Consider the following 11,880-nt stretch of genomic DNA (forward strand, 5'->3'; position numbering starts at 1 on the left):
ATATATATATATATATAGTTGTATCCATCATTAATAAAACATGGTTCATCTTCACCTTGTTTGAGGCATTTGTGTGAAGAGAGAATGGGAGGGGGTTGCTTCCACTTTCAATTTTTGGACCACTTCTTCTATTGCATTTGGACACAGGACATCGGTGAGCACAGCCTCAGCCTTCGTCCTCCCACAGGACATCTTCAGGACATCTTCTTGGCAATGCTGGAGTCATTCAATGTTTGGAGAGTCAGCTTAAATCAGTCCGCTTGAGTTGTTTTTTTTCATTCAACCTTTATTTAAACGTAAATCCCATTGAGCCTCAAGGACTCATTTACAAGAAAGACCTGATAAATAGTAGTCGGCTGAGTTGTAACTTGAAGTATGTTTCACAGTGTGGTATACTGTATATGGACTATCTCTGCAGTAATCATAAACATAAGAAATACTATATAAATTAATGTGTGTATTTTTTTATTTATCTATTTTGTTTTTTTTATTCTACTTGTTTATCACAATAAAAATATATTTGGCCTTTAATGTTCACATTCATTGCACTTTTACACATCAAACTTATGCTTTTTTAATATAATTATTATTTTACATACCATATCTGCCTCTGGCATTGCCCAGTGGACAAATACTGGTCAGGGTCCTCCTGGTTTTGTTGTATTTCCCAGTTCTTGTGTCCAGTGGTGGAAGCTGTTTGACATCAAACTGTCCACCATGGGCTACAGACAAAGTGCGCTGGCAGACAGTACAATGTGCTTTATAGCCATTAGCGTGCACTCTTTCCAGTCACATTTCCTTTTCCCACTCAATTCTGTATTTTTGCAGCCGTTTCTTTTTTTCTGGGAGGAGTAGTCGGGTTATTGATGGAAGATGAACCGTGTGCGCTGTTTAAATCCTCTGAATTTCTGCCGCTCGCATCCATGATGTCTTGTCGAATCCTGTCTGTCGGCGGTCGTAATAAAACAACAGGAGCTGAGCCGGATTCAGGGCTTCGTGAGTAAGAAGACTGCTCATTGGTCACAGAGCAAGAGAGGGCGGGAGTTAATTTACCGTAAAATCTCATATACAGCGCCCATCATTCACTAACTCTATTGACATGGACATGTTTTTTGACTTTCATGATAATACGGGACAAAGTGCGTCCCGTTGCAGCTCATTACGGAACATGTACTTTTGTTTCTAAATACGGGACGATTCCGTTTTTTACGGGACGGTTGGCAACCCTAATGGTCGCATATTTTCTAGCTCTTTTCTACATCCACAAGATGGTCTTTTGTGCCCATCTCCTATATGCTTACATGAGCAGAACTCTCTCAGACTGCATCAGAATGCAGCTATGTGCTGACCTTGTCATGATCAGGTAGCCTAAGCCAAACTTGAGCCATGTCAGACTAGCACTATGTTAGGTTGTTTCTATGACCTTGACGGGGACATTGTGGACATGAGGCCAGCATGACCAGTCCTACTTTTGGTAGTAAAATTAACAATAAAGCCACACCAGTTCACACAGCTCATGGATCCATTTCCACCAAACTCCTTGGCAATCCACTTTGGACCTCAATTCACTGCCACCACGATGAAAGACCACCATGAGTTACGGAAACTCTGTGCTGCTCAAAACCATAGTGGACCTATCATTACATCAGTGGTGTACTCTATATGCGACTATACGTAGTATACCAATTAGAAAAGTTTGGGAATTTCATTACACCCACTTAAAAGTGCCCAATGACACGAGCCCATGTCACATATCATTGGCAATGATATGTGACATGGGCTCGTGTCATTGTCAACACATTTGGAACATTTTACAGACACATTGAGTTGGCTCAACCTATTTTTTTGTATAATTAATACTTCTGTACTTACTACTTGATACTTGAACATGTTTTGCTTTGATACTGTTTTAAAATTCTGTAACATGTTTTTAATACGAAGCCAACTGTTGTACAAAGTTTGTTGTACTATAAGCATCGGGGAGATTTTTGAAATGTTCCAATATGCTTAAAAATCAAAATAAATTAATGATTACATTGTACTAACTGATGTACTTTGGTTTTTAAGCACAGTATACCCAATACAAAAATGAAGACTACAACACTGCATTACATCATGTGTAATGGGAAGTCCACGGCCTTCCTAATGGCACCCAAACGTCTTACAAAGACCATCAATGTTTTGTAGTTTAAATCTTATAGTGGGGTAGTCCTCCACTGTGAAGGGAGCTATCTTCATGTTACTGTACTGCACCACCTGCTCCACATCTCCAATCAACTCATCTGTTTCCACTCTCTGATAGTCCTTCCCAGTTTATTCACATCTTAATTTTTATTTCCAGTTTTCAGATAGTTTGTTGTATTAAAAAAAACTGTGGAGATCTGGAGATTGAGGCAGAAAATACAAGATCACAAAAAAAATAAAGATATTAAAGAATTACAAAAGACATTAACGACCCCCCCCCCCCCCCCCCCCAGAAAATGACAACTATGACAGTAGATGTTCACCATGTTTTTTTATTTTTAAAGAACAGTACAACTGCAAATATGTGCACCAAAATGTCAAAATGTATTTTAGCTTTTTTCAAGGCTTGGTGTTTAATGTTTTTTTTATTTTTTTACTTCAGCCATATTTTCTAGAAGCTGTATATAATTTGTGCGTAATTCTGGGTAAGGCATGAGATCATGTCAGATAAATGATACCAGTACATGGTAATAACATTAACTTTATTCTATAGGACTGAAATACATCAGATAAACTGATATCTGTTATTGTAAATACCCATCAGTATGTCCTAACACCCTTGTTTCAAGACTGCCGTACCATTTCACACACACAGAGATCTATCGGTTAACTTGTATATTCAATGGTTTTGCTTTTTGTTTGTTTGTTTTGTATAAAGTTGAGTTAAATAAAATGAGGTTTGTACTGGAATGAAGAAAAAAAATTAATAAACCTGAACTCAAAACTGTCAGATGCAAAGTGCTCCAGTCTAGTGGAAAACAGGAAATATACTGTCTTGTTCTCTAAACTTAGATGTAACATTATTTTTCTATCCTTCTGGCAAACTTGAGTGTACAGTATGAATAGTTTTACAAGGCCAAGAAAAAAATAACAGTGAAGGAAGTTGTTTTTGTCTGTCTGTCTCTGTGTGGGGGGTGGGGGAAGAGAAAACAGGTTGTCAGTGTGGTTGAACAGCAAAATAGCATTTCCCCCCCTGGGCTCAGCCTCCACAGATGTTTCATTCAGGCCCCATGGCAGGGCCACTCTAAAAAGTGCTCCAGCCCAACACAATTCAGCTCTTTTGTGTGCTGAAGTAGAGAATCTCAGCCCACTGTTCACTGCTCATCCAGCACCTCTCTCACCCACCTCCTCATGTTAGTAGGCGGAACAATTGGGGTGGGCCATGCTCAGAGAAGGGGCGGTGTGGCAATACAACAGAATGGGCTGTGAATCCTGTGCCTCTGAATCCTCTGGGTGGGTGGTCCGAAGCTCTTTCCTCTCCGAGACTCTCTTTACACACAGAAACACGCCCTCTCTGCCTGTGCTGTTTGGGGTCTGTGACGTTGCCCAGAGTGGACGCCAGACGTTGGTCTTTGGAATTAGAGCGGACTTGCAGTCCTCCCACCCTGAGAGCAGGTCCCAAATAGACCCAGTGAGAGCAGACAGCAGGAGGGGGCCTGCAGCAGTGGCATGTGGAACCAGCCAGCGACTGGGTGGCAGTTGACACTAATCTTGCTGCTGATTACCGTAGGCACGGGAAAATAAACAGTAATACCTGACCCTACGGCCCTGAAGACACATGTACATCCTCAAAACACATCTACAAACACGAGAAAACTCCCACTTTGTTACAACCAAGAGAACAACAAAAAAAGGCACTATTTTGGAGCATTATTATTAAAATGAATGTCCAATATTTCAAAAGTAAAAAAAAAATAAAGAAATAAAATATAAAGCTTTTCAACATTTAGCATTGTTTGAAGGCCTACCACCTGTCATGCCAGTGATTTTAACAAAAATAATCTAATGCTGAGAAGAAGGGACAGAGTAGCTTTGGTCAAACCTTGTGACCCAACAAAGTTCAGTCAGTTCCTCTGGCCGTTTTTTTTTTTTTGTTGTTGAAACGTTTCGTCCACATATTTATAAGATTGAGTCTGTTGTGGCTCCTTGGACTAATGGAAGTCTTTTGGATGAAAGACGAAACGTTTCAACAAAAAGAAACCATCCAGAGGACTTGACTTAACTTCATTGGATTTTTCTACCTGGATTATTGAGCATGAACCAGGATGTGTTGAACCACTTGTAAGTAACGTTCTGCACAATCTCATGTGATATGAGATCTTGCAAGAGCATATAGTGCTCAATGTATATGTTGTGGATGACTCTCAGCTACTAACACATCAAAGGTTAGCTCAAAATTTGTAAAAAGAGCTATGTTTACATGGACATGAGTAAGTAATCGGCCGTTCGGAATAAAAATGTGTCATGTAAACGCCCCATTGGGGTTATTTTTTGTTTATTAAGCTCGATACGAAATAATCTGAAATCAGAATGAGACGGGTGGTTTACGCCGATCGATAACCCCAACGGTGTGCATGTAAACACTTAATCTGTTCATTTTTTTTCCAATCGTGAAAAGCTGACCTGATTGCATGTACGACCTATGTCATTTCCGCCTGGCTAATGCTAATAATATTAGAATGTCAGGGAAGCAAAACTGGTCAGTGAGCGACACAACATTTCTACTAGAAACTTGGAAAGAGCTCAAAATGATCTGTATTACCTGTAGCTCAGTCAGGGAGTGCAGTAACGTCTCCACCATCATTAAAACCTGTTGCGGGTCCATTTTGGGCGCTCAGGTTTGTTTACGTTCATCCCGGAAGTAAACCGGAAGTAGAACTTCTTCTTCTGTGTTTTTTTTTTTTTTTTTTTAAGGAGAGTTTACCACTCTGCACATGTCAGTACTGCTGTTGGGACACTCCTTTAGTGGACCAACCAGTTTTTGGATTTTGTACCTGGATGATTGAGCATGAACTTTGATGTCTTGAACCACTTTGGCTGTGGCTGCCTGCCTGGGAGGAGTCGACTGGGACAGGACAGCCCCCAGAAACCATCTTATCACCAGCAAACTGGTTGGTCCACTAAAGGAGTGTACTGCTTAGTGGGGAAAAGTTTACGTGGGACTCCTCAGACTGATGAAGCCCTCCGGATAGAGGGCGAAACATCTTCCCACAAAAAATAAACTGTCCAGGTGACCTGATTGACCATTATTGGATTTTGTACCTGGATGATTGAGCATGAACTTTGATATTCAGTGATTATGTTTTGGTAGCGTTGTTGAAATCTGTCCAGTGATTAATGAAAAATTTTACTGACAGACAGGGTTGACACCAACCTTTATTTTTTATTTAATTTTTAAGCAAACATATTGTGCAATGTGAAGTGCTCAAATGATGTCTAGTGAACAGTACTCAGCCTTCACCACACCAAACTCTAGATCAATATTTAAAATTAGCTGCATTTTTGTCTTTTTTCTGTTTCATATGATCAAGCTAAAGTGGCGGCCATGCTGAATTGGGTTTACTCAAAAAGCTCATCAGTTGCAGCTGAATAGCCACTGATTGTTTTCTGAGACTTTCATTTCAATCTGTCCAGTGTTTTATGAGCTATTTTGCTGACACAATTATCTCCAATATTCAAATGCGAGATTTTTAAATTAGCTCTTATGCAATCAGTTTCGTCTGACAGCAGGTGACATCTGAAGGCCAAGGACATCTGTTCGACATAGATTTGTTCAAGCAGAACCAACAAACCCAGTCATTTTTATATAATCAACCATCTATTCAGTTTCTGTTGGTTCAAGTTCAAAACAGACTGAATGTATGATTAGGTCACAATGTTAATTTACTTTAAAGCAGTTGATCTAGGTACTTTGGGCAAGAAACCGCCTGATGTGTTTTTCTTTAGTCACAGTGACATCTAGTGAGCAGAAAACCAAACCACCAGGACCAAATCATCTCTTACAACATTCAAAGGATTTTTCTTCTTTGTCTTTATAGTTGATTAATGAAAGCATATTAAAAGCGTGACTAGAAACGTACAAAACTGAAAGAGAAAATAGTTTTTTATCTCTTTCTCTAAAGCAAAATAAACCTTTAACTTTATAGTGATCCAGTGGATCAGTTTCTGTAATGGTGGTTATCTCCTATCACACTTTGTTTCAAAAGCTATTTACAAGCAGTTTCCTCTCGCATATTCTGTTTGAGCAACAGCGTTATTTGAAACATCCTGATGCGGTCGGAGGCGTTCATCCTCTTTATGTTACCTCAGAAGTGTGCAATGCTGTGAAGCAATGAAGAACAGCAGCACATAAAAGCATCCTCTCTGAACCTGGAGCATTTTCTTTTATCAGCACCCCTGGACTTAATAGGTTTTCACATGCAATGATGCCGTCGAACAAACTTCTAATATCGTCAATTCCATTATTTTTTCTTGGTAAGACACAATTCTTATCTATGTTTTAAAACTTTCCTGTTAAAATATTTTTGATAAACGACAATGACTTATTTGTAAGTTGTCAGTCAAAGAGAAATATTTATTATATGTGATACACAGTGCATGTCTTTAGTCTTAAAATAAAATAAGATTAAAAAGAGATACAGTATATAGCAATCATTAGATTTTTTAATATTTTTTTTAATGAAAATGTTAAATGTCAACCTTTAAAAAAATGTAGTAAAAACTATTCAGGAAACATAGTTAGGATTAATATGTAATCAAGATTCAGCATTTGTTCCAGTATACCCTGATGCATAGAGCTATGGTTTCAACAGTTTTTAAATTAATTTCTCCTTAAGATTTGAAATTTATACTTCATTGATTTATGGCTTTCTGACCTCTTTATGCATCGTTAATTAGCAAAAAGGCAAGTTCTGCTTAAAGATGACGCAATATAACATGAGAATGTGGGTTTGAGACCATTTAATGATGCAAATCTAAGACAGTACAGTAAAGAATAAAATGATAAAAACTTTTTTCTAACTTCCAAGAAAGTTCAATCTGGTCCTCTGGACATTAAAAAAAAAAAAAAAAAAAAAAAAAAAGCAAAAAAAAAAAATGTAGAAACGTTTCGTCTCTCATCCAAGAGATTTCCTCAGTCTGAGCTGCTGTTTTCAGCTCAGTCTCTTAAATAGCACCTTCTCAGAGTGGATCAGCCAGTTTTGCTGCTGAACTTTTTTTGCTGCTGCTTTTTTTGAATGTCCAGAGGACCAGATTGAACTTTCTTGGATTTTTCTACCTGGATTAATGAGCATGCATCAGGATATTTTTTCTAACTTAATAAACAAAAGTAGATACATTTAGTTTATTTTAAAGTTCTATTCCAAAATTTTTTTTTTTGTTTAATGTTGTTGTTTTTTTTATTTTGTGGAAATGGTTGTAGGTTTTGTTGTGACGGCTCCTACAACAACAATAAGCATTACCAGTAGTTATTTCCCCAAGGAAGAACTCGTCAGCTCCAATGAAACCAGCACCACAAACATCACAACTGTCCAAAGTACCACCGACAAAATGGACATCACTGACAACTTCAGCATTTCTACACTCAAAACACAAAACAGCAGCTTTTTAGATTCTTTTACCACTGGTCAGTAAAGTATTTCACTACATTCTCTATTCATTCATCACCACTTACTTTTTGTTTTGATATTTAATGTTGTTGGTTGTTATGTTCCTCAGATCTGAGTCGTAACAGTACTAAAGTTTCCATCTCAAACAAGTTTCCAACTCCAACTCAAACGAAAGGATTTGTGAGGCCCTTGACCAAGCCAACACCTCCTCCAAAGGGTCCATTTGAAACCACTAATAAGACAACGGGCCAGAGGAGTAAGCTGCACCTGCTGTTTTATATGAAGCCAGGGTTGAATGACTGCACACTCCAAATGCAAATTTTGTTTCTTTATATGTGGGCTTTTTGTTTCTAGTTTAATTATTTTAGGCCAAACAAATATCATACCAGACCACTTGATTTATAAAGCACTTAAAAACAGCAACAAGGCCAACCAAAGTGCTGTACAGAAAAACAAAACAAGCAAAGGACACAGGATAAAATACATAGATCCAAATAGGTAAAGATAAGAACTTTATCCTTACAAATATGACAACAACAACAATATAACTATATAGAATACAGACAAATTAAATTCAACACACACATTTTCAAAAGCCAGAGAATAAAAGTGTGTTTTTAAACGTGACTTAACAACAGTGAGAGAGGGAGCCTGTCTGACATGCAGTGGTAACTCATTCCACAGTCTTGGACCTGCAACAGAGAAGGGGCTCTGTCACCTCTGAGCTTAAAACGAGTGCCTGGAACCAATAAAAGCATCTGGTCTGCTGACCTCAGAGAGTGCTGTGGGACATATGGCTGCAGAAGATCAGTGAGATAAGAAGGGGAAGAATTATTCAGCGATTTAAAAACATACAAAATGATTTTGAAATGAATTTGAAAGTGAACCAGGAGCCAGTGAAGGGAGGCCAAAACTGGTGTAATGTGCTCTCTTTTGCCTGTACTGGTTAAAAATCGGGCTGGAGCATTTTGAACCTGTTGTAAACGTGCAGAGAAATTCTGACTAATTCAAAAAGAAGCACATTGCAGTAATCAAGCCTGGATGTTATGAAAGCATGTATTATTGTCTCAAGGTCACTTTTGGACAGTATGGGCTTCAATTTAGACAGTCACCTCAACTAAAAAAAACGAAAACAAAAAACATGCTCTAGCAATCATGTTTAAATGACTGTTTAGCTTTTCACTCCCAGATTAGTGACAACTTGTTTCTCTAACGAGGCTAAAGAGAAGAGGTCAATACAGTGATTCTTGATCGTGCCATTAGGTGATCTTCTCATTAAAACTTAAGAAATTTAAAACCGTGATGTCAACCAAGAGGTTGGATAGAGCGTGCACCAGTGTGATTCAGAGAAAAGTAAATTTGACAGTCATTGGCATAAAAATTAAAAGGTATGCCGTGTTTACGAAAAATGGCACCTAGTGGCAGCAGGTATTAAGAAAAGAGAAGAGGACCGAGAAGGGACCCCTGTGGTACCCTCCACCGAAGAGCTGCAGATGCTGAAATAAAATCCTTGATGTTGACACAAAAGGTGCTGTCAGAGAGGTAAAATGGTTAAGACATATGGAAGGTTCCACAAATATGCACAAAACATAGACAATAAAATACAGCAGTGGCACCTACAGAACACGTTGTCCACATGCCAGCAAATCCATGCAATATGGTGGAAATACTAAAAGTCTTGATGATTAAGGATGAACAAATGACCTCAGGCCGTATTGACAATCATTCCTTGTCTTTCCAGCATGTTCTCTCAAAACTTCTGGTTTTCTCAGTTTACATACTTGTGTAATGTCTCTTTTTACCAAAATAAAAAGAACACACCCCGTTGTCCAAACTTTGTTACTACAAGACTGTTCCAAAAGGGAACTTTCAAAATAAGTGAGTTTAAACATGATGACAAATAACTTTTTGTTGTACCACCTGGTTACAAACACTGTTGTGATATAAAATTAACCATTTTACTGTAAAAGTGTCACTTGTGAATAATTTGCTTGAAACATAATAAAACTCTGAGCAACATTTTTAGGAGCTAATTAGTAATAGAAGTATTCATTATCTCTGCGATAGAGATGGGATATATGGCTCTTTGAAGGGAACCAGCTGTTGATCCATTTACTTTGTAGAGCTGTTCAATTTAATTCCATTTTTATTTATTCAACCATTATTTATACAGGTTAAGGTTATACAGCTCAAGGGCCCAGAGTGGTGCAAAGAAGGGTGGAGGCAAGTGTGGGTGCTTCACCTTTTCCACCCACATTTTGATGTTATCGGTCCGGGGAGTTGAACCGGTGAGCTTCCAATCACAGGCCCACCTTCTCTAACCTCTGCTTCACCACTCCCCTGAACATCAGTGGTGTCATCACATATGATTTATTTCATAATGCACATACGTGATGATGTATGTCGCCAGGGCTGTACCACGGTTTTTTCAAGCAAGTTCACCAAATGTCAGCACAAAATCTATAAAACTGACTTAATTATTAACTTTTTTGTTTTGTTTTGTTTTGTTTTCTAAGCCTCATCTTCGGCAGTGGACCATATCGGTGAGTTTTTCTATTTTTCAAAAAACATGTTTTTGAAATTGTGACTCTTTAAATTCTGTATTTTGGCCTTCAGTAATCATCATTCTGGGGGTGATCATCCTTGTCGTGTTCGTATCTGTAGCTGTTTGTTTCTTTGCACAAAAAAGAATAAGGGTGAGTACTGTTTTCTTTCAATTCCATCACAAAACTAATTGCTGGACATGTGGAAGACAGCATGACTTATTGTTCTCTGTTCAGCAAAAAATAAATGCCTAACGTTCCTTGAAGGAATGCCTTTCACTCGCCACCTTTCATGCCAACATTTTAAATCAACGGAAAATAATTAATTTGAGCTTCAGTGAAATCAGTCTAGTGGTTCATGAGATATTGCGCTAACAGACAAACGTTATTTCCAACAGATGTCCAATTATGTCATGTTGTGCTCCAATTATGTGTTGAGGATAATGCTTAGCTATTTATTTTAGTTTATTTTGAACCTATTTTACATATTTTAGCTCAATATATAAAAAAAATAATAAGTTGTAGCCATTTTTGTGTTTGGTTGCCTTTAAAGGGTATTCAGTTGTAGATATTCAATGATAATTTTAATAAAAAATTGTCCAGTGGTTCAACAGATGTTTTGCAACAAACAGAGAAGACCTCAACACTTAATGGTTTTAAACAACAAATTTCTTGTGATCAGTTAATTCAATTCAGTTCAGTTTATTTACATAGTGTCAAGTCACAACTGAAGTCATCTCAGGGCACTGAACAGAAACTTTCATATATAAAATAATAATTTAACATTATTTATCTTAGGAGCAGACTGCTTTAAATTTAACTCCATCACAGAACTCTCCTCTTGAGCAAGCATGAATGTGACAGTGGAAAGAAAAAACTCCCTCATGAGGAAGAAATCTTTAGCCATACCAGACTCAGGACAAGCGGCCATCTGCTTCGACCGGCTGGGTTTGAGAGGAACATAAAGAATCTCATAAAGTCATCACTGCTTATAGTTGTAGGGATACATGAATCAATAGAAATAGGAATTTCCATTAGACTTTATGGTACTGAAAAGTAACCTGGGGCTATTTTTATTCTCATCTGTTAAAGATGAATAATATGAAGTTCTAGCTTTACGGAGCACTTTTTTGTATGTTAGCAGGCTTTCTCTCCAGGCAGCAGTCTCAGCTACTATGACATCAACATTTAGTTCAATATCTGTAAAAGTTATAATCTTTTTTGTGTCTGCCAAGTTTGCTTTGTTGTGTCAGACAACTTGAATCAAATTGATTCCAACAGTTACCTGGATCTAGGTGTACATCCATTAATTATTGTATGAACGTTTTAAGTTTTAATAACATTTGTTCAGCGATTTGTGATTTTATTTTTTTAACATTCAAAACTTGTTTAAGACTAAGGAGCTAATTCATAAGTTTTGGGGGGAATCACAATTTAAAATATGCAAATTCAGAACTGCTAGAAAAAACTTTTGTGTATCAGTAAGTGGAGTCAAACTGTGGAATAATTTGAATATTGAACTTACACAACGTCCAAGCATAAAACTGTTCATATTATCTTATAAACATATAATCATTGCTGGATATACTATATAATATTATTTTTCAATTTTTGTTGGTGTTTTTGTTATCGATGCTAGTTTTGTTTTTTGGTGAAGTTAAAGACATAATAACTGTTCATCTACTGTAGTTAAAATTATATATATA

General features: G+C 37.4%; 1 long non-coding RNA gene across 1 annotated transcript; it reads left to right on the forward strand.

Annotated features, from left to right (window-relative positions):
- Positions 1 to 6,437: 6,437 nt before the first annotated feature.
- On the forward strand, positions 6,438 to 7,786 carry LOC119423158. Its single transcript, XR_005187439.1, has 3 exons — positions 6,438 to 6,498; positions 7,445 to 7,648; positions 7,741 to 7,786. It is a non-coding gene; the product is annotated as an uncharacterized LOC119423158 (long non-coding RNA).
- The last annotated feature ends 4,094 nt before the right edge of the window (positions 7,787 to 11,880 follow it).

Source organism: Nematolebias whitei, chromosome 16 (genome assembly GCF_014905685.2).
Source record: "Nematolebias whitei isolate Nwh7 chromosome 16, NemWhi1, whole genome shotgun sequence".
Lineage (NCBI taxonomy): Eukaryota > Metazoa > Chordata > Actinopteri > Cyprinodontiformes > Rivulidae > Nematolebias > Nematolebias whitei.